This window comes from Equus przewalskii, chromosome 11, assembly GCF_037783145.1.
Source record: "Equus przewalskii isolate Varuska chromosome 11, EquPr2, whole genome shotgun sequence".
NCBI lineage: Eukaryota > Metazoa > Chordata > Mammalia > Perissodactyla > Equidae > Equus > Equus przewalskii.
This window is the reverse complement of record NC_091841.1, coordinates 14,036,864-14,061,779: the sequence shown is the minus strand read 5'-3', so window position 1 is coordinate 14,061,779 and position 24,916 is coordinate 14,036,864. Positions and strand designations below refer to the sequence as shown.

General features: G+C 34.8%; 1 protein-coding gene and 1 pseudogene across 2 annotated transcripts in view; one reads left to right on the top strand and one right to left on the bottom strand.

Annotated features, from left to right (window-relative positions):
• Nucleotides 1-24,916, bottom strand: part of LOC139074340 (cTAGE family member 2-like) — a 624,763-nt gene that overhangs the window by 324,629 nt on the left and 275,218 nt on the right. The gene's annotated exons all lie outside the window — the stretch shown is intronic.
• Nucleotides 12,971-13,918, top strand: LOC103540112 (olfactory receptor 4A16-like; annotated as a pseudogene).

The window sequence follows — 24,916 nt, the reverse complement described above, 5'->3', positions numbered from 1 at the left end:
CTTGTAAATGACAGAAAACTCAACTCAAATTATTTTGAAATATGAAGATATTTCTTGATTGTCTAACAATTGCAAACATTACAATTATGGAAGCTTCATGGTTACTTGATAAAATGGATCAGTTATGTTATAAAAAAATTAGTTTCTTTATTCACCACATCCCATTTGTCACAGTGTTGGACTTATCTTAAATCCTGCTCTCTTGGCACTAGAAGGATTGCTGTCTGTAATAATTCAGAGAAAGTGCTCTTTCTAGACTCTGCTAGAGATAATTGACCTTGATTATCAGGTGAAAATGGAAATGCTATAACACAATGGTGGCATGGAAGAATATTTTTGTCTCTCAGTTGATCCACTTGGCTACGTATTGTTACTCTCATCTAATTGTAACAGTAAATGAGAGAATACAGGAACCCTGGCTTGAGAAAGGCATAGTGAAGAGGAAACTAGACCTTTTAGGGGTAAAGTTCTGGACTACACCTCTAGATAAATCACTGAGACCAGCCAAGGTGTTAGCATAAGGTGAACTGAGAATAGAATTGAAAGTGATGGAAGAAGATGATAAGTAGAAGTAGCAATTCTAAGATCAGCTGTAGTGGCAAGGGACATAATTTATCCTTCTAAGCATTCTCTTCCAATTTCCCCGCAGGAAGGGAATCTTAGAGTAACTGTTCCCATGATGTATATGAAGAAATGGATTCAAGTGGCATAAAGGCTGGACTGAGGTGTATATGGTGATATGCCACCCTGCTCTCCCTTTATGAAAGAAGAATTTATTGCTCTTGTTGCTGGGAGTGCTGTTAGACAATTCTTTCAAGATTATCTTCTTCAAAGTTCACATAAGCTTCAGAAAGCCACCTTATCAAAAGTCTCATGCCTTTTTACAGAACTGTCCCTCATTGCCTCTAGATCAATAATTAGGTTCAGGTGTCAGTAGAACCCAAGCAGGAAATACAGTCTTGTTTTAGAAGGAAACAATTTTTCTATTAAAAATTGCAGTATCTTGATAATCTGTACTGGAAATAACTGGACTAACATCTTTTGGATCTTTTGGATATGGAAATGGAGGAGGGCAAAATATAAGACTACATGGAGCAAAGCTTATTAGCATGGGGTTATTCTCTCATGAATATACATGGCATAAAGTATAAGATGACAAAAGCTTACTAAGCATATACTGTATGCTAAATATTTGGAGGGCATTGAAAGCTTTCAGAGCAGGATGTCCCAGGTAGCACCACAACCCAGCCTTCAGTAGGCCATACTGATATTCTATTCATCCAATTGATTCTAGGTGATGGGTAATATGGCTACGTCAGTGAATTCTCTGGTGGTAAACAATTTGCTTTACTTTATTTACTCCAAAGTGTGTCTCCTTGTTACAGAAGACAATGAGGGGAGTACCATGGCAATAGATAATGGATTCAGATCCATGAATAAAGAAGCAGTCTGACACACTGCGTGTAGCCAGGAAAAATACATATCTAGAATATATGATGACAAGATGCTGTCTTCTCCAGGTTGAGGAGTTTCACTGATTTAATCTGTCACAAGATGTTGGTTCGTTTCCCTAGAGTAATGTACACTATGAGGGAGTCAGTGATGGACTTTATTAATGGAATTTTGACCATTCAGCAGTGATAGTAGCCACACCAGGATTGGTAAAAAGTAGATCACGTTGTTGACTGAGTCTATGTAGAACATTCATCTCTGCCACGGTGACCACAAAAGTGGTTGGGGAAAAAGGCTGAGTGATGTGTGCAAGGCAGCTCATTTTGTCAACCAGACTTTTGAAAGACTTCTCTGCAGTGGTTTCTTCTTGGCAGGCGCTTATATGAGAAACAAACATTGTTGTATGTGGTGGCCATTCTGAGTGAACCATCCACATATTGCTCCGTAAGACTGCTTTGTCATCTGTTCTTCCACTTTTTTTCTTTCAATGATTCATCAAATTTTTAGTCACTGTCCAGGAGTCAGACTAGATCCATAACTCAGGCCATTTCTCTTTCCATGTGAAGTGCAAAACCATATGTACTGCTCAATATACTGCTTACCAGGAGGATTTCCTTGACTACAATCCTTCAAGACCAATTTTCAAGATGGTTTTTCAAGATGCATCATTTTTACTATATGCATGTAAGATTTTAGCTGACACTCACAGCTTTGATTGGTTGCAATTTCATTATTGTTAGGCTGTAAATATTTTCTAATTTCTATTATGATATATTGTACCCATGGGTGATTTAGAAATGCACTGTTTAATTTTCAAACAGACAGGAGTTTACTATTTACTTTTAGGATTTTTGTTTTGTAGCTTATTTTCCTCATGTTCAGAGACATACTTTATGATTGTAATTATTTGAAATTTGTTAAGAATTGTTTTATGGCCCAGTATATAATCCATTTTGGAAAATGTTCTGTATGCACTTCAAAAGAATATAGATTTTGCAGTTTTTTGAGGCATTTTCTTACCTCATAGATCATATTTGTTAATGATATGTTTTATTTTTTATATATCTCTATGAATTTTTTAGTTAGTGCATGTTGTTGCAATTAGAACTATGCTAATATCTCCTTCCATCATTGCTGATTTATCTGTTATTCCTTTCAAATCCATCTACTTTTTAGAAATACATATTATGAAGCTATGTTTTTAGGTGCATATCCATTTATAATTGATATATATTTCTGTTATTTTGACCTTTTTCTGCTGTAAAACTTTTATATTTGTAAATGTTTCTTGCCTTAAGTCTATTTTCATTCTGATATTAGTATAGAAACAGTGGCTTTTTTTTTTTTTGGCTAGATTTCATTCAGTTTATTCCACCATACTATTTTCAACTTTTGTCCTCTTATTTAAGATGTTCCTCTTGTACGGCTCATACCATTGAGCTCTGTTTTGATTTGGCACTCTAAAGATGTCATTCCTCTATCTTCTTGCTTTCTATCCTCTTAAGAAATTGGTTGTCAACATTATTGTTACTTCCTTGAATGCAATATATACTTAAGGTTTTCTCTTTGTCTTTGATTTTATTATGCTTAACTTTTCCTATTTATCTGTTTTTGAAAATTTATCATTGTATTTTTTATTTTATTTATTTTTTGCTGAGGAAGATTCACTTTGAACTCACATCTGTTGCCAATCTTCCTCTTTTTGTATGTGAGCCATCACCAAGGGTGGACACTGTCAGACAATTGGTGTGGGTCAGAACCCAGGAACTGAACCTGGGCCTCCAAAGCAGAGCATGCTGAACATACGCACTAGGCCACTGGGAATAGGCCCCCAAAACTTATCATTTTACAATTTTATTCTTCATGAGATTTGTAAACTGTATGAATGTACATCAAATGCCTTTCAATAGTTTTAGAAAAAATGCATTTCTTATGGCTGAGTAGTAGTCCATTGTGTATAAATACCACATCTTCTTTATCCATTCGTCCCTTGATGGGCACCTAGGTCGCTTCCAAGTCTTGGCTATTGTGTATAATGCCGCAATGAACATAGGGGTGCAAGTATCTTTATACCTTTGTATTTTCAAGTTCGTTAGATAAATACCCAGCAGTGGAATAGCTGGATAATATGGTAGATCTATCTTTAATTTTCTGAGGAGACTCCAAACTGCTTTCCATAGTGGCTGCACGTTTGCACTGCCACCAGCAGTAAACAAGGGTTCCCTTCTTTCCACACCCTTTCCAACATTTGCTGTTTCCTGTCTTGTTAATTATAGCCATTCTGACAGGAGTGAGGTGATACCTCATTGTAGTTTTGATTTGCATTTCCCTGATAGCTAATGATGTTGAGCATCTTTTCATATGCGTGTTGGCCATCTGTATGTCTTCTTTGGAGAAATCTCTGTTCAAATTTTTTGCCCATTTTCTAATTGGATCGTTGGTTTTTTTGTTGTTGAGCTGTATGAGTTCTTTGCATATTTTGGATATCAACCTCTTATCTGATATGTGTTTTGCAAATATCTTCTCCCAATTGTTAGGTTGTCTTTTCGTTTTGTTGATGGTTTCCTTTGCTGTGCAGAAACATTTGTAGTTTGATGTAGTCCCATTTGTTCATTTTTTCTTTTGTCTCCCTTGCCTGGTCAGACATGGGACTTGAAAATATGCTGCTCAGACCAATGTCATAGAGCATACTGCCTATGTTTTCTTCTAGAAGTCTCATGGTTTCAGGGCTTACATTCAAGTCTTTAATCCATTTTGAGTTAATTTTTGTGCATGGTGTAAGGGAATGGTCTACTTTCATTCTTTTGCATGTGGCTGTCCAGTTTTCCCAACACCAGTTATGGAAGAGACTCTCATTTCTCCATCGTATGCTCTTGGCTCCCTTGTTGAATATTAGCTGTCCATAAACGTGTGGGTTTACTTCTGAGCTCTCAACTTTGTTCCATTGATCTGTGCGTCTGTTTTTGTCCCCGTACCATGCTGTTTTGGTTACTATGGCTTTGTAGTATAATATGAAATTGGGGAGTGTGATACCTCCAGCTTTGTTCTTTTTTCTCAGGAATCCTTTGGCTATTTGGGGTCTTTTGTTGTTCCATATACATTTTAAGATTCTTTGTTCTATTTCTGTAAAAAATGTTGTTGAAATTTGATAGGGATTACATTGAATCTATAGATTGCTTTAGGAAGTATGGACATTTTAACAATGTTAATTCACCAATCCAAGAGCACGGGATATCTTTCCATTTCTTTGTGTCTTCTTCGATTTCTTTCAACAATGTCTAATAGTTTGCAGTGTACAGATCTTTCACCTCTTTCGTTAAGTTTATTCCTAGGTATTTTATTCTTTTTGTTTCAATTGTAAATGGGATTGTATTCTTAATTTCTCTTTATGCTACTTCGTTGTTAGTGTATAGAAACGCAACCGATTTTTGTACATTGATTTTGTATCCCCCAACTTGACTGTATTCCTTTAATATTTCTAAAAGTTTTTTAGTGGACTCTTTAGGGTTTTCTAGATATAAAATCATGTCGTCTGGAAAGAGAGATAGTTTCACTTCTTCTTTTCCAATGTGAGTCCCTTTTATTTCTTTTTCTTGCCTGATTGTCCTGGCTAGGACTTCCAATGCTATGTGAAATGAGTGGTGATAGTGGGCATCCTTGTCTGGTTCCTGTTCTTAGAGGGACAGCTTTCAGTTTTTCTCCATTGAGAATGATATTTGGTGTGGGTTTGTCATATATGACCTTTATTATGTTGAAGTATTTTCCTTCTATACCCATTTTATTTAGAGCTTTTATCATAAATGGATGCTGTATGTTGTCAAATGTTTATCTGTATCTATTGAGATGATCATGTGATTTTTATTCTTCATTGTGTTAATGTGGTGTATCACATTGATAGATTTGTGGATGTTGAACCATCCCTGCATCCCCGGAATGAAACCCACTTGATCATGATGTATGATCTTTTTAATATATTGTTGTATTCGATTTGCTAGTATTTTGTTGAGGATTTTTGCATCAATGTTCATTAGTGATATTGGCCTGTAATTTTCTTTTTTTGTGTTGTCCTTGTCTGGCTTTGCCATCAGGATAATGTTTGCTTCATAGAAGGAGATAGGAAGCCTCCCCTCCTCTTCAATTTTTTGGAGGAGTTTGAGAAGGATAGGTATTAGGTCTTCTTTGAATGTTTGGTAGAATTCACCAGGGAAGAAGTGGTATTTATACATGATGGACTACTACTCAGCCATCAGAAATGATGAAATCAAGCCATTTGTGACAACATGGGTGGACCTTGAGGGTATTATGCTGAGTGAAATAAATCAGAGGGAGAAAGTCAAATACCATATGATCTCACTCATAAGTAGAAGATAAAAACAAAAAGAAAAACACATAGCATTGGAGATTGGACTGGTGGTTACCATTGGGAAAGGAGGGAGGGTGTTGGGCAAAAGGGGTGATTAGGGTCACATGTGAGGGAATGCACTATAATTGGTGTTCGGGTGGTGAACATGATGTAATGTATACAGAATTCAAAATATGATGTACATCTGAAAAAAAAATTACAAAAAGAAAAAATTCAGTCCTGTCTCTTCAAATACTTTGCCTACCGAGTCTCCTTCTCTTCTCTTTCTTAAATTGCAACTAAATTAAATATGTATTAAAACTATGCACTGTGCCTTTTAAATGTCTTTTATGCTGTTTTCTGCATTTTCCACCCTTTTACCTCTCTCTTATTTGGTCTAGATATTCTCCTCTTATCTTTCTTCCCATTTACTAATTCTCTATTCATATGTGTCTAATCTGCTGTTAAACACAATGATTGAGTTCTTAATTTTCGTTATATATTTTAGTTTTCAAATTTCTTTGCTTCAATTTATTATCCATTCTGTGCTTTAATTATTTGAACCTACTAAGTTTGTTTTAAAATGCTTGTTCTTCCCTGGTCTAGATCATCTATATCTGTTTCTATTGCTATTGCTTTTCAATTAAGCCTTGTATTCTATGTTTTGCTATTTTTGTTTTTGTCTCAGATTTTTGTTTAAAAAGTTGTAGAGATAATTCAAGAATTGCATGATGTTTTCTTCCTTAAGAAAGGATTTCATTTTGTTTATAGCCGGTAGCTAGGCTTGGGCTATGGGGTGGGGGTAGCGGGTGAAACTTAATCTAATCAAGCACTTAGATGATTCAAGCTGGGCTTGAGTTTCTCTGAGAACTGCTATATTTTCTCTTCACCCTGACTCTAAGAGTAAAGCCCTTTGTGGTCTCAGATGTGAGCCTGGTTGTTTACAAAAGCCCCTTTTCCTTGATAGGCCATGAATATTATTTGTTGTTCCCCAGGATAAAGTATGTTTAGGAAGTTCCACTTATGTTTTAAGGCTTTCATTTATGGTTTTTAGAATTAGCTCATATCTTTAGAGAAAATAAGCCAAGAAATGCAGGGTTTAGCTCTGGCTTATTTTCTGTTAAAAATATTGGCCCTATAAATCCTTGATTCCTTGTTAGATCTCTAATGATTTTAAATATGTGTATTTTACATTTTTCCAGCTCTTCCAGCTCACTTCTTGGGAGATTTGGTGCAAAACAAGCCATTCTCGCTTTTCCAGGTGACAAATATTATCTCTCCATTTAATTTTCTAGTTTGGCAATGGATGTGGTTTATAGAAAATTACTGTGCCTTATTAGCTGTTTTGAGGAAATGTCTATATCGGTTAATATTTTCAATGTATTTTTCTTACTAAAGCACATAAATTCAGGTTCTGGGCTGCTGTAGAGATCATCTTTCTAACAAGTTCTTTCACTCCATTCAGTTGTGCAGAAAGCATTAGTAGTTCTTTGCATTCAGCTGGAAGGGACATGGAGAACTATATCTATGCATATATTAGTTCCCCAGCTCTGAGTTTTAATTTAGTTTAGAGGAAGCTTGATTATATTAGACAGTTCTCCTAAATCAAGGATAACTTCTATATGTTTTGACATTTACCAGTAAGAGAAGTACAGTGCTTGGATGTATTCCTTTTATTTTTTTCTGTGAGGAAGATTAGCCCTGAGCTAACTACTGCCAGTCCTCCTCTTTTGGCTGAGGAAGCCTGGCCCTGTGCTAACATCCGTGCCCATCTTCCTCTACTTTATATGTGGGAGGCCTACTGTAGCATGGTGTGCCAAGCAGTGCCATGTCCACACCCGGGATCTGAAATGGCAAACCCCGGGACGCCGAGAAGTGGAACCTGCAAACTTAACCGCTGTGCCACCGGGCTGGCCCTCTTGGTTGTACTCTTTAAATCTTAGAAATAATATATGCAACTTTTGGGGTTCTTAGATTTCCTCCACTTAGTAGGTAAACTGAAAACCTCCAACTTTTGGTGTGGCTTAACATATAATAAAAGTCTTCAGTTGCTTCATATAGGTATTTAATGACTCATTACCTAAGATACTTATGTCCTATAAAATTCAATAGTAAACTAAATATAGTGGAGATTAACATGCTCAATGCAGCAATGTGCCAATAGCTAGTCATATTAAGACAAATAACAATAGAATCTCTCAGAGATTTGATGTACAGGTAGGCTCTTGTGGTAAATAACTTTCTTGAGAAATGCTTACTCAATTGATATTGGACTAAAGTTAAAGGACTGAATTACTGGAGTGAAAATCATTATGGTTCCAGCTGACATAGATTCAGACCTTGATCAACAACATTCACTGCAACCCAGAACTACAGGTCTGTGATTACTTTTCTTTTCAAGAATCGAAACATCAACTTCAATTACTTCCCAGTCTCAAGGCTTTCTGCATCTGAGCCTCAGGGCCTCTTGAGCAAAGGCTCTAACAGTGAGAGTAAGGACCTCCTTTGTTGAGGATATGAATGGATAAAGAAGACTGCAACTGGTTTTCCTTTCATTTTGGCTGAAATGTTGTTTTGCCTTACCTAAATATTTGTAATATGAAGCTCATAACTTATTATTTCCTTTTTAAATAGTTTTTTCTTTTCGAATTACTGGCTTTTCACATATTTGGCTCTTTGCTACTCTTCCATGGCAAGAGCCAAATCCTTTCATCTCTAGGGATTGTTCTAGGGGAGAAAACTATCCAGGAGACATTGCTTTCTTTGAGTTTGATCCAAATGTTCTAATAAGCTAATCTATAATTATCTTACATTATCTTTCATTTAAAACAATATGATGTAAACACCACAGGGTGTGTCCGTACAAATAAATGGAAGGATTATTTTCCTGATGGAACAGCTCAAGAGATTTCCAGGTTGGAGTCGATCTTCAACTGGTGTCTAGGCCTTTAGATGTTTTCTTGTTATATTTTCCTTTTCACAGATATCCCTCATTTCTTGTAGAAGTTTATGCAAGTTCCCATTTTTGGGGGATGAAGTTGGAGAGATGTAGAGAAATCCTATTAATTAAGGAGGATGTGGCCTTAGGGATAAGATATGTGAATGATTGAAAGGCTAAATAGTTTTATTATTACCAGGGGAATGCTCAGTCATTGGCTATTCTAGGAAGTTTAATCCAAACATTTGTCTTATTAGGCACAGAGATGTATTATTGGTCAGAGACATGAATGTTATCCTAAATGCTCAAAGTACAGTACTTTTTGTTAGTCTTGCTGTAATTGACTGAGAAGAAATACATTCAAACAACCCATTTAAGTACTTTTAAATTTTTCTGTTGTTGTTCTGGCAAATAATGGGCTTGGCCAAGTTAACTTCCACTAATTACGTCAGTTTTTATGTAGCCATAAGAGCTTGTTGGCTTTGTTTTTCTTTGAAGAAATTTTCCCAGCAAGTGAGAATGTTCAATTATCTTTCACAGTAAATATTCATGTGATATTTAAGTGTCTTTATATTCTAGGCATCCACATTGAATATTTCTACATTTATCTAAAAGATTGAGATTATGGCGAGCCTGCGTGGAAGTATGGAAAGTGTGGCCACTTGAAACTATTTCTAGATTCACTTATCAGACATACATTATTATATGTTCCATGATCACACGTAGACACATGAGGTATCTACAGTTACCTCACATGAAGGAAGGAAGTACTGATGTTAAAGACCAAGGGAAAAAACACAAGAGGTGAGTTCTTGTAACAACTGACAAGAGATACTCATAGAAAAGACATATATATAAATTTAGATATATTTAAATATAGCTAATTCTTAAACATCATATTTTTCCTTGGGTGGAAGTCTGAACTGAGTAAAGTAAGCTAGCAAACATAGAAATGAACCAGAATATACAGAATGTATTTGTTTTTGGTATTGCAGCATGACAGATGTTTATTGTCCATTTTGCCAAATAAAAAAGAGAAACATGTAATGCATTAGAAATACACTAATGGATTTATAATCTTGGTTTATGGTCTGCTACATTTTATGTTATATGTTCATATTTATAATTTTTTTAGACAGTTAAATTAGAGAATTTAAAATGATATATAATATCAACTGTATTAGAATATAAAGGAATGAATGGGTATTTTATTCTGGGACCTTGATAGGAATCTTTGTGTGTGAATATTTTAAAATTGTCACAGCAACCATGTTTGTACATATTCATAAGGAAACCCATGCTCAGGGAAGCACCTTGCTTACTGTCACTTAGAGAGACATAAAATTGCAATTTGAAAGTACTATAGTATTTTTCTACCTACAGGATTTTAATCTGTCCTTTTGAAAAAAATTTAGAACCTATGTTAAATTATATTTCTAAAATAGAGAGGTGCTAACTTAATGGTTTAACCTGAAAGACTAGAAATACCATCTTTTGTTTTTTATAGTATCAAATCTTTGATGACTTATACTATGGGGAATACTTTATATACCTAATTTTCACATGTAAATAATTTACTTGGCTGATAGATTCATCCTGGTGAAATCGAATATTGTTGATTAATAAGAGTAAGAACACTAGATTCTGCAGAATGTAATGAGTGAAAAAAATTCATTGGTTATAGATTACCTTCTACCCTTATGTTCTTCAACAGGTGCACTTTTATCAATCTACAGCTTCCACAATAACAGAACTTCTGAATCAAGTGGGAGTGGTGATGTGAGTGACCCTGTGGAATGTTCCTCACAGTGGGCTTCTAAAGAAAGCTCAGACTTTCCTTCACATGTCCTCCCCCCACCAAATCCACGTGAAGGGACTCAACTTGTGCTACATTTGAGGTTTAGTAATTTTATAACATTTTTGAGCAGTAAATATTCTGAAATTTTAGGTTTGTATTTGTAGTTATATAGTTCTTCTAGTTTAATTTCGTCCTAACCATCAGAGGTAGAGTTTCCGAGATATCAGTGATCTTTTATTTAGAATTTTCTTTTCTTTTTTTTTTAGGAGGTACTCTATGTTTATTTGGTATGGCTTCCCAAGAAGCCTCCTCAGTAACCCCTGGAATCCTCAAAGAGGTGTTCTTCCACCACTTCCTCACTAAAGGAAATCATTGTGAAGAAGATTTTTTTAAAGAATATGACCTCACTTAGTTTTAACATTAATATTCTTATTATTTCGGATATCCATTTATTAAATATAATTTTTCCTTCCTAATTTGTTCCTTCTTTTCTTTTCTTTTCTTTTCTACTTTTCTCTTATTCTGCTTGTTTCAAGTTAAAATACATCTAGTCATATACCTACATGTGTAGGTAACTATTACTACTCATCTATAATGAAATAGATAATTCCTAAGACATGCCATCTTATCTTACGCCCTAATTGTGGTTCAAGAATTATAGCTATAATGTTCTTTTTATCTTGAGCTATGTCTATAATTCCTATCAAATTCACTAAGATCCAGATGGCTTGTTCTGATGCAATGTTCATAATGAAGCACTCAAGAACCTTAATAATAGCTGTCATTCATTGAGACTTTATCAGGTGCCAGGCACTTAGCATGTTCTAGGCACTTTATTTGTAATAAAACAACACACCTAAAAGGTAAGTATAACCATTTTAAATATGATGAGACTGAGGCACAGAGGGGTTTATCAAGTTGCCAAAGGTCACCTAGATAGTGGGTAGCAAAGCTGGGATTCCAACACAGGCAGTGCAGCTCCGTAGTCCACATTACTCACCACTGTGCTATGTTCTCTCTCAAAGGATGTTTTGGATCTTAAATAGGTACACACTGAATGAGAAACTTATTATCATCATTTGCTCTCCATAATTATCGAATCCTATTGCCACTGGCTATGTTATTTTAAGTAATGGTGATAAGCTTGTAATCTTTTATTTAATTATAAAAATATGAAGAAAGGAAAAATTGTCAGCAGAATAAAATAAGGTGGGGCTGCACTAATAGTACCATAAATAGTTGGACTAGAAAGGCTTCTGACAACAGCTATTTCAAACCCTTTGTTTTCCAGTGAGCAAACTGAGTAGGTTTGTAATTACATTTTGAAAATGTCTCAAACCCATGCCTTTTTACCCTGAACTTGGAATTTTCCCTTGAGTATGCTGCTTTTTCAAATCTGAGCACTGAAATTCTATTTTGAGCTCTCTCAGTACCTAAGAAACATTGTAAACAAAACTATGTCCCATTGTCCTCTACCTCTCTTTCCAGTATCTTCTACCTCTCTTTCCTCTACCTCTATTTTCTCCTCCCTCACTACCTTTCTCATCCCAAGAGTTTTGAAAAAAAAACAACACTACCTGCTAATTTAATAGAGGCGATATTCATACGTCATTTTGTTTCAGTTCAAAAATATTTGCTGAAAATTTACGCAGTGTATTGTGTGTTAAGACTTGCGGGATAGGCAAAGATTAAATGGAGAGAATTACAACTTCTTAAAATGCTGCCAGAGAGTCAGGCCAAGTAGTTGCTATAGGGAACAATAAATTCAATTATTTTCTAAGTATGTCATAGAGTTCAAAGTCTAGTTTCTTTAAATTGAATGAGAGATTCATGAAGACTGTATGTCCTTTGAAACATGAAGGTTTGAACATGTAACAGTGGAATAACACAGTTTTAAGTGAGCTATTCCAGAAGAGACAATATTTTTAATGCTACATAAATCACATTGTCAAGGTATTCACCACAGATACTACCATCTCAAAGGTCTGACTTCATGCCAATTTATTTAGAGTTTATCACCACCACTAGAGAGCAAGTTTCCAGAGAGCAGGAACTCTTTCTCTGTTCATCATTGCTGATTTTTATGCCAAGAAATCATGCAGTTTAAATAAGGCTTTATTAAATGCAAGACTCGACTCTTGTGCCTTAAATTGTGCTTCTCCACAGAAAATCCGCTAAGATTTTGAGATATAACCTCTTACTTGTAGGCCCAACAAAATCATCTGAGAAGTAGAATTGTTAAAGTAGGGTGTAATGAGCTCTTTGGAAGAATTCAATTGATATTTGCTAAATGTTTATTGTATGTAAACCACTGTAGAAAATGTAATGATGAAGATGTCCCAGTGACAAAATGGATGTATTCATAGTCATGTTCACAATTGTATTTCAGGTCCCCTTCTTCTGAGCTCTAATCCCTGAAACAGGCCTTATAGAAGAGTAAATGGGATATAGTAACAATGTAACAGAATTTGTCCTCCTGGGCCTCACTAAGGATCCTGAGGCAAAAAAAGAATTATTTGTCATGTTTTTATTCATCTACATTGTGACAATGGTGGGCAACCTGCTCATTGTGGTGACTGATTTTGCCAGCCCCTCCCTGGGCTCCCTGATGTACTACTTCCTTGCCTATCTATCACTCATGGATGCAGTTTATCCCACTGCCACTTCACTCAAGTTGATTATAGACTTACTCTATAATAAAAAGACAATTTTCTTCCCAGCTTGCCTGGGACAGCTCTTTCTAGAACACTTATTTGGAGGTGCTGAGGTCTTCATTCTGGTGGCAATGGCCTATGATCGCTATGTGGCCATTTGTAAGCTGCTGTACTACTTGACTGTCATGAATAGACAGATTTGCATCCTGCTGGTGGTGGTGGCATGGGTTGGAGGGTTTTTGCTCTCTATACTTCAACTTCTCTTTGTATATAGTCTCCCCTTTTGTGGCCCCAATGTCATTGACCGCTTCGTCTGTGACATGTACCCATTACTGGAACTTGCCTGCACTGACACCTACTTTCTAGGCTTCACTGTGGTTGCCAATGGTGGAGCAATCTGTATGGTCATCTTCATCCTTCTTTTGATCTCCTATGGAGTGATCCTGAATTCCCTTAAAACTCACAGTCAGGAAGGGAGGCGCAAAGCCCTGTCTACCTGCAGTTCACACATCATGGTGGTTGTCCTGTTTTTTGTTACCTGTATTTTCATGTATGCTAGACCTGTTTAAAACTTTCCCATTGATAAATCCATAACTGTTGTTTATACGGTTATCACTCCCATGTTAAATCCTTTAATATACACCTTGAGAAATCCGGAGATGAAAAATGTCATGGAAAAACTCTGGTGTAAAAAATTAACCATAAGTAGAATAAGAATGTGTCACCCACACTGAACACATTTGTTACTAGTTCTAAAACGACAAACAGGCAGCAAATTCTAACAATGAACGACTTAGTGAATTCAATGGATTCTCTAGGGATGCTTTTCTTTATTTATACAGAAGCATCAACAAATGGAATCAATTGTCCTTTGAGGTTAGAAAAAATCTAATAGAGAAATTCTGGAGGATGAATAAAAGGCATGGATATTTGCAGTATCACAAGGAAAAGTAAACTAAGTTCACCTTGTAACTTTATTTTTCTCAGTTTTTATTGAAATGGGACTTCAGAAGAAAGAGTCTTTTCTTTTCAAACGTGAAAAATATACTACCTTTAAAAATTTGCTTTGACTCAAATTAATGAGAAAGCAACTTGGATAATAGTTAGAACAAATTTCTGGTGCTGAAGTTCATAACTACGAACCCATTGTTTTGTTGTAATATGGATTTCTTGATAAAGATGTAATGTTGGGTGGGATTTAATGGCAATGAATAACATGAGTTTTGTGAATCCATGTACAGGAGTGTTATAAACAGAAGGTGTCTATTCTTGTTAAGAGAAATCACTATCTCATTCATGATTAAGTAGGTCTGATATAATAAATGTGATACCAGATATCTGACTGGTGGTTTATTATGATCTCTGCAATGGCCTTTACTGATGCTAGTTTGGGTATTGTGCTGTAGGGGTGGCCAGAAAAACAATGGTGAAGACAAATCCATATTTTTAAGTTCATGTATAATAGTAGACTGCTATTAGATCCATTATTCCGTGGATTAATTTAGCAAGCAATGAAAGCTTGCAAAGAACTTGACTAGTATTCACAGATGGATCATGTTATCAGTTTGCTCATCAAGAGTCTTCTCTTTGATGTCTGGTGGGCATTTATGGGGAACAAATATATTTACACATCACACTCATTCTAAGAGGTCCATTCACTGCCTTATCACCTCTCATACCTTTTTGTCATCAAACTTTCAATCTTTTTCTTTCTAAGTTGCTGATGAGCTGGCCAAGCCATGAATGGGGTAGACCTATGCCTCAGGTTATCTCTTCCTTGCCATGTCCACAACCAGATATACTCCCTGAAAAAATGACTTCTGGGGATATTTCCTTTCACTGCTCCCTTTCATGATCACCCTGTGAGTTTGTGTGCAACAATAATATTTTTCCAGAGTCAGCGCACTGTGTAAATCCATACCTGTAAGTGATTTTTTTTGCCTTTTCTATAAAAATCTAACTCTTTTAGGTGACCTTTAATGATTCTCTAGGTGTGAATGAGGGAGAAGTGATGAAGCAAAAGGAGCAGTTAATAAGGAAATTTAAAAATAGATTACCAAATTTTGTTCATTCAAATAATTTTATTTTTTTAAAGCAGCTTGAAATTCACAAAAAAATTGAGTGAAATATATAGGTCCTTATATAGCTGTAGTCCCCAAATAGGCATGACCTCATCCATTGCTGACATCCTACAACACAGTAGTATATTTGTTACATTTGGTGAATCTACATTTAAGCCTCATTATCACCTTGAGTCCATAGTTTACATTAGGATTACTTTTGATGTTTTACTTTCCATAAGTTTGAAAAGATGTACATTTGCATGAATGCACCATTGTACTACTGTACAGACTATCTTAACTGCTTTAAAATCCTCTGTGCTCTGTCTGATCATCTCTCCCTCCCCAGGAACTGATAATAAACACTGATCATTTTACTGTCTCCATAGTTTTCTCTTTTCCATAATGTCATATAGTTGAAATCATACAATATGTAGTGTTTTCAGGTTGGCTTCTTTCACTAAGTAATATGCCTCTTCGTTTCCTCCATGTCTTTTCATGCTTTAATAGCTCATTTCTCTTTAGTGTTGAATAATATTCCCTTGCCTGGATACACCACAGTTTATTTATCCATTCTTCTACTGAAGGACAGCTTGGATGTTTTGGCAATTATGGCAGGGTTTAGCAATTATAAATAAAGCTGCTGTAAACATCTATCAAGACTTATTTGTAGATGAAAGTTTTCAACTTCGGTGGATAAATAGCTAAAGAATATGATTGCGGGATCATATGGTAAAAGTAATATTAGTTCTGTAAGAAACTGCCAAAATATCTTCCAAAGCAGCAGCACCATTTTGCATTCCCACCAGCAATGAATGAAGAGTTCTTGTTGCTCTACATTCTGGCCAACATTTGATGTTGCCAGTGTTTCACATTTTGGCCATTCTAATAAGTGTGTTGTGATATTTCATTGTTAATTTAATTTGCAATTCACTAATGATACAAGATGTTGAACATCTTTCCATATACTTACTCCCCATCTGCATATCTTCTTTGGTGAGTTGTCTTTTAAGGCTTTTCCTCATCTTTGGATATGGCTACTTACTTTCTTATTACTGAGTTTCAAGTGTTCTTTGTATATTTTGGCTAAAAGTTCTTTATTAGATGTATCGTGCATATATTTATCCTAGTCTGTATCTTGTCTTCTAATTCTCTTGCACTGACTTTCATAAAACACTATTTAAATTTTAACGAACTCCAAGTTATCAATATTTTATTTCATGGATACCACTTTCCATGTTGTAACTAAAAAGTTATTGCTATACTCAAGATCATCTAGATTTTTTTCCTATGTTATTTTCTAAAATTTTTACATTTTTGCATTTTTCACTTAGGTTTATAAACTATTTTGAAATAATTTTTATGAAGAGTATAAAGTCTGTGTCTAGATTTATTTTTTTGCATGTGTACGTCCAGTTGTTACAGCGCCATTTGTTGAAAAGACTGTCTTTGTTCATTTGTCAAAGATCGGTTGACCATATTAATATGGGTCTATTTTAGGACTCTTTGTTCTGTTCCATGGATTTACCTTGTGTATTTTTTTCATCAGGACCATATTGTCTTCTTTACTGTAGCTTTATGTTAAATTTTGAAGTCAGGTGGTATCAGTCCTCCGACTTTGTTCTCCTTCAATATTGATTTGACTATTCTAAGTCTTTTACTTCTCCATATAACCTTTAGACTCATTTAGTTGATATCCACAAGAGAACTTGCTGGAAATTTGATTGGGATTCATTGAATTTATTGGTCAAGGTGGGAAGAATTGGCATCTTGACAATACTGAGACTACCCATTCATGGACATGGGATATTTCTCCATTTATCTAGTTCCTATTTGATATCTTTCCTAAAGTTTTGTAGTTTTCCTCATACAAATCTTGTATATATTTTGTTAAATTTGCGTCTAAGTATTTCATTTTGGATGGAGATGATAATGTAAATAATAATGTGCTTTTAATTTCAAATCCCACTTGCTCGTTGCTGGTATAGAGGAACCTGATTGACTTTTGTATATTAACCTTGTATCCTCCAACCTGGCTATAATCTCTCATTAGTTCCAGGAGTTTTTTAATTCAATTCTTTTGGATTTTCCACATAGATGATCATGCCCTCTGTGTACAAGAACATTCTTATTTCTTCCTTCCCACTGTATATCTTTTATTTCCTTTTCTTGTTTTATTGTATTAAATACAATTTTTATTACAATTTTGGAAAGCAGCAGTAGGAAGGGACATTCTTATCTTGTTCCTGATCTTAGAAGGTAAGCTTTGAGTTTCTCATGTTAAATATGATATTAGCTGTAGTCTATTTTGTAGATCTTCTTTATAAGGTTGAGGGAGTTCCCCTCTAGTCCTATTTCTCAACACTTTTTATCATGGATGAGTGTTGAATTTTGCCAGATGCGTTTTCTTATCTATTGATATGGTCATGTCATTTTTCTCTTTTAGCCTATTGATGTGATGGACTACATTAATTAATTTCAAATGATGAACCAGCCTTGCATAATTGGGACACATCCCACTTGCTCATGGTGTGTAAACATCTTTATAAATTGTTGGATTCGATTTGTTAATATTTTGTTCAAGATTTTTGCATCTATGTTCAGGCGAGATACTTGTCTGTAGTTTTCTTTTCTTTTAATATCTTTCTCTGGTTTTGGTAACAGACTAATGCTAATAACACAGAATGATGATCTTAGAAGAATGTGCTGGTTTATCACTTTGTTCAGCTTTTTACTTTTTGTTTGGATAGAGTGGCAGCTTTTAAGCTCCTTATGTGCCAGACTGGCTGACATGAGAATCTGAGTCCATATTCAAGGAAATTACTTGTGCCCTCTGCAGCTGTTTGGGCCCAGAAATATATATATATATATCATTTCTATTTTAAAATAGCAAGTACTTATATATGCTCATTTTTAGAATTTGTTGGATAAAATAACATCTCTTTAACAATGGAAACTTTTCTTATCATTTTCATTTGGAATCTTCTTACTGAATTTTGTCTGTATCAAAGCCTGTTAGCAAGCTTTGAATTGCTTTACCAAAGGGAGAATTTTTGAGAAAAGAAGAGTATATTGAGTGATTAAAAATCACAGTGTCTTCACTGTGAGTTTCCTACTCTGGTAAAAAAAAAAAGAAATCTAGTATGATTCATCTGTAAGTTTACCAGGCCCATTTGTTGGGATAATTTTCAGTACAACCAGAACCTTCTGTAGAGTCTTCTCTTCCTCTAAACTCACTTAAAATTTGCAACTTTTTAGGTAACTCCATAAACAGAGGTACATATACAACATGTTATATGTTGCATTAAAAATGTGAAAAGTTATGGGAGGCACTTCCAGAATGGTGGATTAATGGCCTATTAAAATTCATTCCTTCAAAAAGACAATGGAAATAGTGTAAAAATATCAAAATACACTTTTTTGGAGATCTGGACATTAATAAAAGGCTTTCCACAATGCAGGGATGGTTTATTAAAAAAAAATAGCTAAGTCCTGGCAATAATAGTGGGTTTTGTGGCATTTTAACTTGTGCTGTTACATAACACTTTCCCCACAACAATAACATCTTTGCCATCATGATACCCATGAAAACCGGCATTCCAGTGTACATTGATGGGGCTGAACAGGTTTAGAGCTCTTCCAGACTTCAATCCCAGAGAATTATTTTATTTATCTTTCAGGATCCAATATTCCCCATCTGCAGGGCTTGTCTTTATCTAATCTGAGTCAGAGTTCACACTGTGAGAACATTTTCTCTGAGGCATTTTACCAAGAAAATTTCAGTGGAAAGCTTTTAACATCCCAGCTGCCTGAGGTAGTGATAATAAATGGGACAAACACTAAGATAACCAAAAACCTTAACAGAAAAATCTGTGGAATGAGATATCTCTAGAAAAATTTGAAAAGTCCCAATATATCCCTAGGACTCTAGAAGGCCATGTTCACGATGATGTCTGGATGAATTCTCAGGAATTACCTAAGAAAAGTCTAATCTTTCAATGCTAACTAACCTTGAGGCTCCACACAAAGGAAGAGAAGGGTAAAGTATAGTTATAAACTACTTATAGGAGCATTGAAGACATGCCCCGAAACACACACATAACACCTGACAAAGACTGGGAGACTGATTGGTTTAATAAACTTAAGGAAATATCTGTCCAATAATTAATTAGCAGACTGCTATGTTAATTGAGCAAAGACTTCAAGGGAAATTTGTAACAAAGGAAGCAGATGTTAAAATTTGTTCAGAAAAGCCAAAGAAAGAACAACTTGCAATAATAACAAATAGGAACTACAAGAAATTCTGAATGATATCGGTCGGGTAAATATGATTTCCAGAATTGCTGCATTATCTTATTTACATTTCCAGTTTTCATCAAAAAAGTAAGACATGCAAAGAAACAGGAACGTATGGCTCATAAAAAAGGAAAAAAAAAAAGAGGCAATACTTACTGTCCCCAAGGAAGCCTAGATGGTGCACTTATTAGATAAAGACTTTAAATAAGTTAGGTAAAAGTATTCAAAAATCTAAAAGAAGACATGTGTAAAGAGCCAAAGGAAAGAACTATAAAGCCATACTTCCACAAATAAGTTATTTATATCAATAAATAGATGAAAATTATAAAAAAGAACAAAAAGAAAAATATCTCTGCTCAGATCTCTTGCCCATTTTTTGATTGGGTTAGTTTTTTTTGTTGAGATGTATGAGTTCTTTGTATATTTTGGATATAAACCCCTTATCTGATATATGATTTGCAAATATCTTCTCCCAATTGTTAAATTGTCTTTTCCTTTTATTGATGATTGCCTTTGCTGTGCAGAAGCTTTTTAGTTTGATGTTGTCCCATTTGTTTATTTTTTCTTTTGTTTCCCTTGCCTGGTCAGACATGGTATTCGAAAAAATGCTGCTAAGATTGATGTCAAAGAGCATGGTGCTTATGTTTTCTTCTACAAGTTTGATGGTTTCTGATCTTACGTTCAAGTCTTTAATCCATTTTGAGTTGATTTTTGTGCACGGTCTAATATCATGTTCTACTTTCATTCTTTTGCATGTGGCTGTCCAATTTTCCCAACATGATTTACTGAAGAGACTTTCCATTCTCCATTTTATGTTCTTGGTTCCATTGTCAGAAAGTAGTTATCCATATATGTGTGGGTTTATTTCTGGGCTCTCAATTCTGTTCCACTGATCCTTGTGTCAGTTTTTGTCCCAGTACCATGCTGTTTTGTTTACTATAGTTTTGTAGTATATTTGAAATCAGAGAGTATGATACCTCCCGGTTTTTTTTTTTTTTTTTAAGATTGGCATTTGAGCTAACAACTGATGACACTGTCTTTTTTTTTTTTTCTGCTTTATCTCGCCAAATACCCCCAGTACATATTTGTATATCTTAGTTGCAGGTCCTTCTAGTTGTGACATGTGGGATGCCACCTCAACGTGGCCTGACCCGTGGTGCCATGTCCATACCCAGAATCCAAACCTGGGAATCCCTGCGTTGCCACAATGGAGCACATGAACTTAACCACTCTGCCATGGGGCCTGCCCCTAGGTTTGTTCTTTTTCATCAGGATTCCTTTGGCTATTCAGGGTGTTTTGTTATTCCATACACATTTTGGGATGCTTTGTTCTATTTCTGTGAAAAATATTAGTGGAACTATGATAGGGGTTGGATTGAATCTATAGATTTCCTTAGGAAGTACGGATATTTTACTATGCCAATCCTTCCAATCTTAGAGCACAGAATATGTTTCCATTTCTTTGTGTCTTCCTCAATTTCCTTCAACAATTTTCTGTAGTTTTGGGCGTACAGATCTTTCACCTCTTTGGTTAAATTTATTCCTATATATGTTATTATTTTTGTTTCAATTGTAAATGGTATTGTATTCTTAATTTCTCTTTCCGCTACTTCGTTGTTAGTATATAGAAATGCAACTGATTTTTGTATGTTGATTTTGTATCCTGTGAATTGACTGTATCCATTATTTCTAAAAGTTTTTTAGTGGATTCTTTAAGGTTTTCTCTATATAAAATCATGTCTTCTGCAAAGAGTGACAGTTTCGCTTCTTCCTTTCCAATTTGGATTCCTTTTATTTCTTCGCCTTGCCTGATTGCTCTGGCTAAGACTTTCAATACTATGTTAAATAAGAGTGGTGACAGTGGGCATCCTTCTCTGGGTCCTGATCTTAAAGGGATAACTTCAAGTTTTTCTCCATTGAGAAATATACTAGCTGTGGTTTTGTTGTATATGACCTTTATTATGTTATTTTCCTTCTATACTCATTTTATTTAGACTTTATATCATAAATGGATGCTGTATGTTGTCAAACGCTGTATATGCATCTATTGACATGATTATGTGATTTTCATACTTCATTTTGTTAAAGTCTCACGTTGATTGATTTTCGGATGTTGAACCAGCCCTGCATCCTTGGAATAAATCGCACTTGATCATGGTGTACGGTCTTTTTAATGTACTGTTGTATTCAAGTGGCTACTATTTTGTGGAGGATTTTGGCATCAATATTCATCAGTGATGTTGGCCCATAGTTTTCTTTTTTTGAGTTATCCTTGTCTGGTTTTTGGATTGGGGTAATATTGCCTTCATAGATTGAGTTAGAATGCTTCCTGTCCTCTTCAATTTTTTGGAATAATTTGAGAAGGATAGGTAATAAGTCTTTGAATGTTTTGTAGAATTCACCAGGAAAGCTGTTTGTCCTGGACTTTTATTTTTGGGGAGGTTTTTGATTACTGTTTTGATGTCCTTACTGAATTGGTTTATTCAAATTCTCTATTTATTCTGGATTCAGTTTTGGAAAGTTGTGTGATTCTAAGTCCTTACTGAATTGGTTTATTCAAATTCTCTATTTATTCTGGATTCAGTTTTGGAAAGTTGTGTGATTCTAAGAATTTATCCATTTCTTGTAGGTTATCCAATTTGTTGGCATATAGCTTTTCATAGCATTCTCTTGTAATATTTTGTATTTCTGTAATAAATTTTTTAATTCCTCCTCTTTGGTTTCTCATTTTATTTATTTGAGTCTTCTCTCTTGTTTTTCTTTGTGAATACAGCTAAATGTTTGCCAATCTTGTTTGTCTTTTCAAAGAACCAGATTTTATTTCAATGGTTTGTTTCTATTGTTCTTTTAATCTCTATTTCATTTATTTCTGCTCTGATTTTTATTATTACCTTCTTTCTGCTGATTTGGGGCTCCGTTGTTTCTTCTTTTTCCAGTACCTTTAGATGCACTGTTAGATTGTTTATTTGGGAGTTTTCTTGTTTGTTGAGGTAGGCCTGAATTGCTATAAACTTCCCTCTTAGAACTGCTTTTGCTATATCCCATAGATTTTGGCACATCTTATTTTCATTTTCATTTGTCTCCAGGTATTTTTTGGTTTGTTTATTGACCCAATTGTTGTTCAGTAGCATTTTGCTTGATCTCCATATATTTTTGGCTTTTCTGATTTTCTTCCTGTAGTTGATTTCTGGTTTCATACTTTGTGCTCAGAAAAGATGGTTGGTATTGTTTCAATCTTCTTAAATTTATTGAGACGTGTTTTGTATCCTAACATTTGATCCATCCTGAAGAATGTTCCATGGGCATTTGAAAAGAATGTGCATTCTGTGGTTTTTGGATGGAATGTTTATCTATAACTACTAAGTCCATTTAGTCTAATGTGTCTTTTAAGACAAATGTTTCCTTATTGACCTTGTTTGGATGACCTATACACTGGTGTAAGTGAAGTATTAAAGTCCCCTACTATTACTGAGTTACTGTCTATTTCTCTTTTTATTGCTGCTAATAATCACTTTATATATTTTAGTGCTCCTATGTTGGGGGCAGAGATATTTACAAGTGTTATATGCTTTTGTTGGATTGGTCCCTTTATCATTATTTAGTGCTCTTTGTCTCTTGTTACAGTTTTTGTTTTAAAGTCTATTTTGTCTGAGATAAGTATTGTTACCCTAGCTTTCTTTTCTTTGCCATTTGCATGGAGTATCTTTTTCCATCCCTTCACTTTCAGTTTGTGAGTGTCTTTAGGTCTGAAGTGTGTCTCTTGTATGCAGCATTTACATGTTTGTTTGTTTTTTAATCCAGTTGGTCACCGTATGCCTTTTGAATGGAGCTGTTAGTCCATTGGCATTTAGAGTAGCTATTGATAAAAATGCATTTATTGTGATTTTGCAACTTTTTTCTGGGTGTTTCTGTAGTTCTTCTTTGTGCCTTTCTTTTATCTTGCTCTCTTCCCTTGTGGCTTGATGAGTTTCTTTGGTAATATGTTTGATTTCCTCTCTTTTACTTATTTTGTATTTATTGTAGGTTTCTTGTCTGTGATTACCCACAGGCCCGTGTATAATAATCTAAATATATAGCAATCTATGTTGCATTGATATTCTCTTTAGTTTGTCCTCTTTCTAAAAGCTCTACTCTTTTCTCATCTCATTCCACATTTTATGTTTTTGTTATCATATATAACCTCTCGTTTTATGTGTGTGTGTCCATTACCCTCTCATCTTTGAAATAGAAAATTTTAGACCTTTTGTCTTTTCACCTTCATATTATCTTCACAGGTGATTGATCCGCTACCTTTCCTGTATTTTTGCCTATACCAGTGATTTTATTGCCTTTTTAAAAAATAATTCTCTTATTGCTATTTGTCATCTTCTCTTTCCCTCTTAAATAATTCCTTTTAACATTTTTGTAGAACTGGTTTCTTGGTGATAAACTCCTTTAGTTTTTGCTTCTCTCGAAAAGTCTTTATCTCTCCTTCCATTCTGAATGATAACCTTGCTGGACAGAGTATTCTTGACTGTAGGTTTGTTCCTTTCAGCAATTTAAATATATCATGCTACTCTTTTCTAGCCTGTAGGGATTCTGCTGAAAAGTCAGCAGATAGCTTTATGGGATTCCCTTTATATGTCACTTGCTCTCTTTCTCTTACAGCTTTTAGTGTTTCTCTCTTATCTTTTAGTTTGGACACTTCAATTGTAATGTGTCTTGCTGTGGGCCTCTTTGGATTTATCTCATTTGGTGCTCTGTGTGCTTCCTGTACTTGGATACTTGTTTCCTTCTTTAGGTTAGGAAAGTTTTCAAGTATTATTTCTTCAAATAGATTCTCTGCCCCTTTGTGTCTCTCTTCTCCTTCTGGAACACTTTTAATATGAATGTTCATGTGTTTGATATTGTCCCAGAGTTCCCTTAGACTGTGCTCATTCTTTTTGATGCTTTTTTATTTTATCTGTTCAGTGTGGGTGATTTCCTCTAGTCTTTCATTCAACTTGGTGATCCATTCTTCTGGATCATCTACTCTGCTATTGAATTCCTCTAGTGAATTTTTCATTTCCAGTATTGTATTCTTCATTTCTGAGTGGTTATTTTTTCATATTTTCCAATTCTTTGTTGATGTTCTCACTGTGTCCATCCAATATTTTCCCAAGATCATTGAGAAACCTTATGACTTTTTTCTTGAATTCTTTGTCAGGTACATTATTTTTTTTTTTTATTTCTGTTCCATTTAGTTCTTTATCTCTGGTTTTGTTCTGTTGCCTTATTTGGAACGTATTGCTTTGCCTCCTCATTTTGCCTCTTTTTCTGTGCTTATATCTTTGTATTAAGTGGTTTAGCTATGTCTCCTGATCTTGGAGAAGTGGCTTTAAGTAAGAGACACTTTTT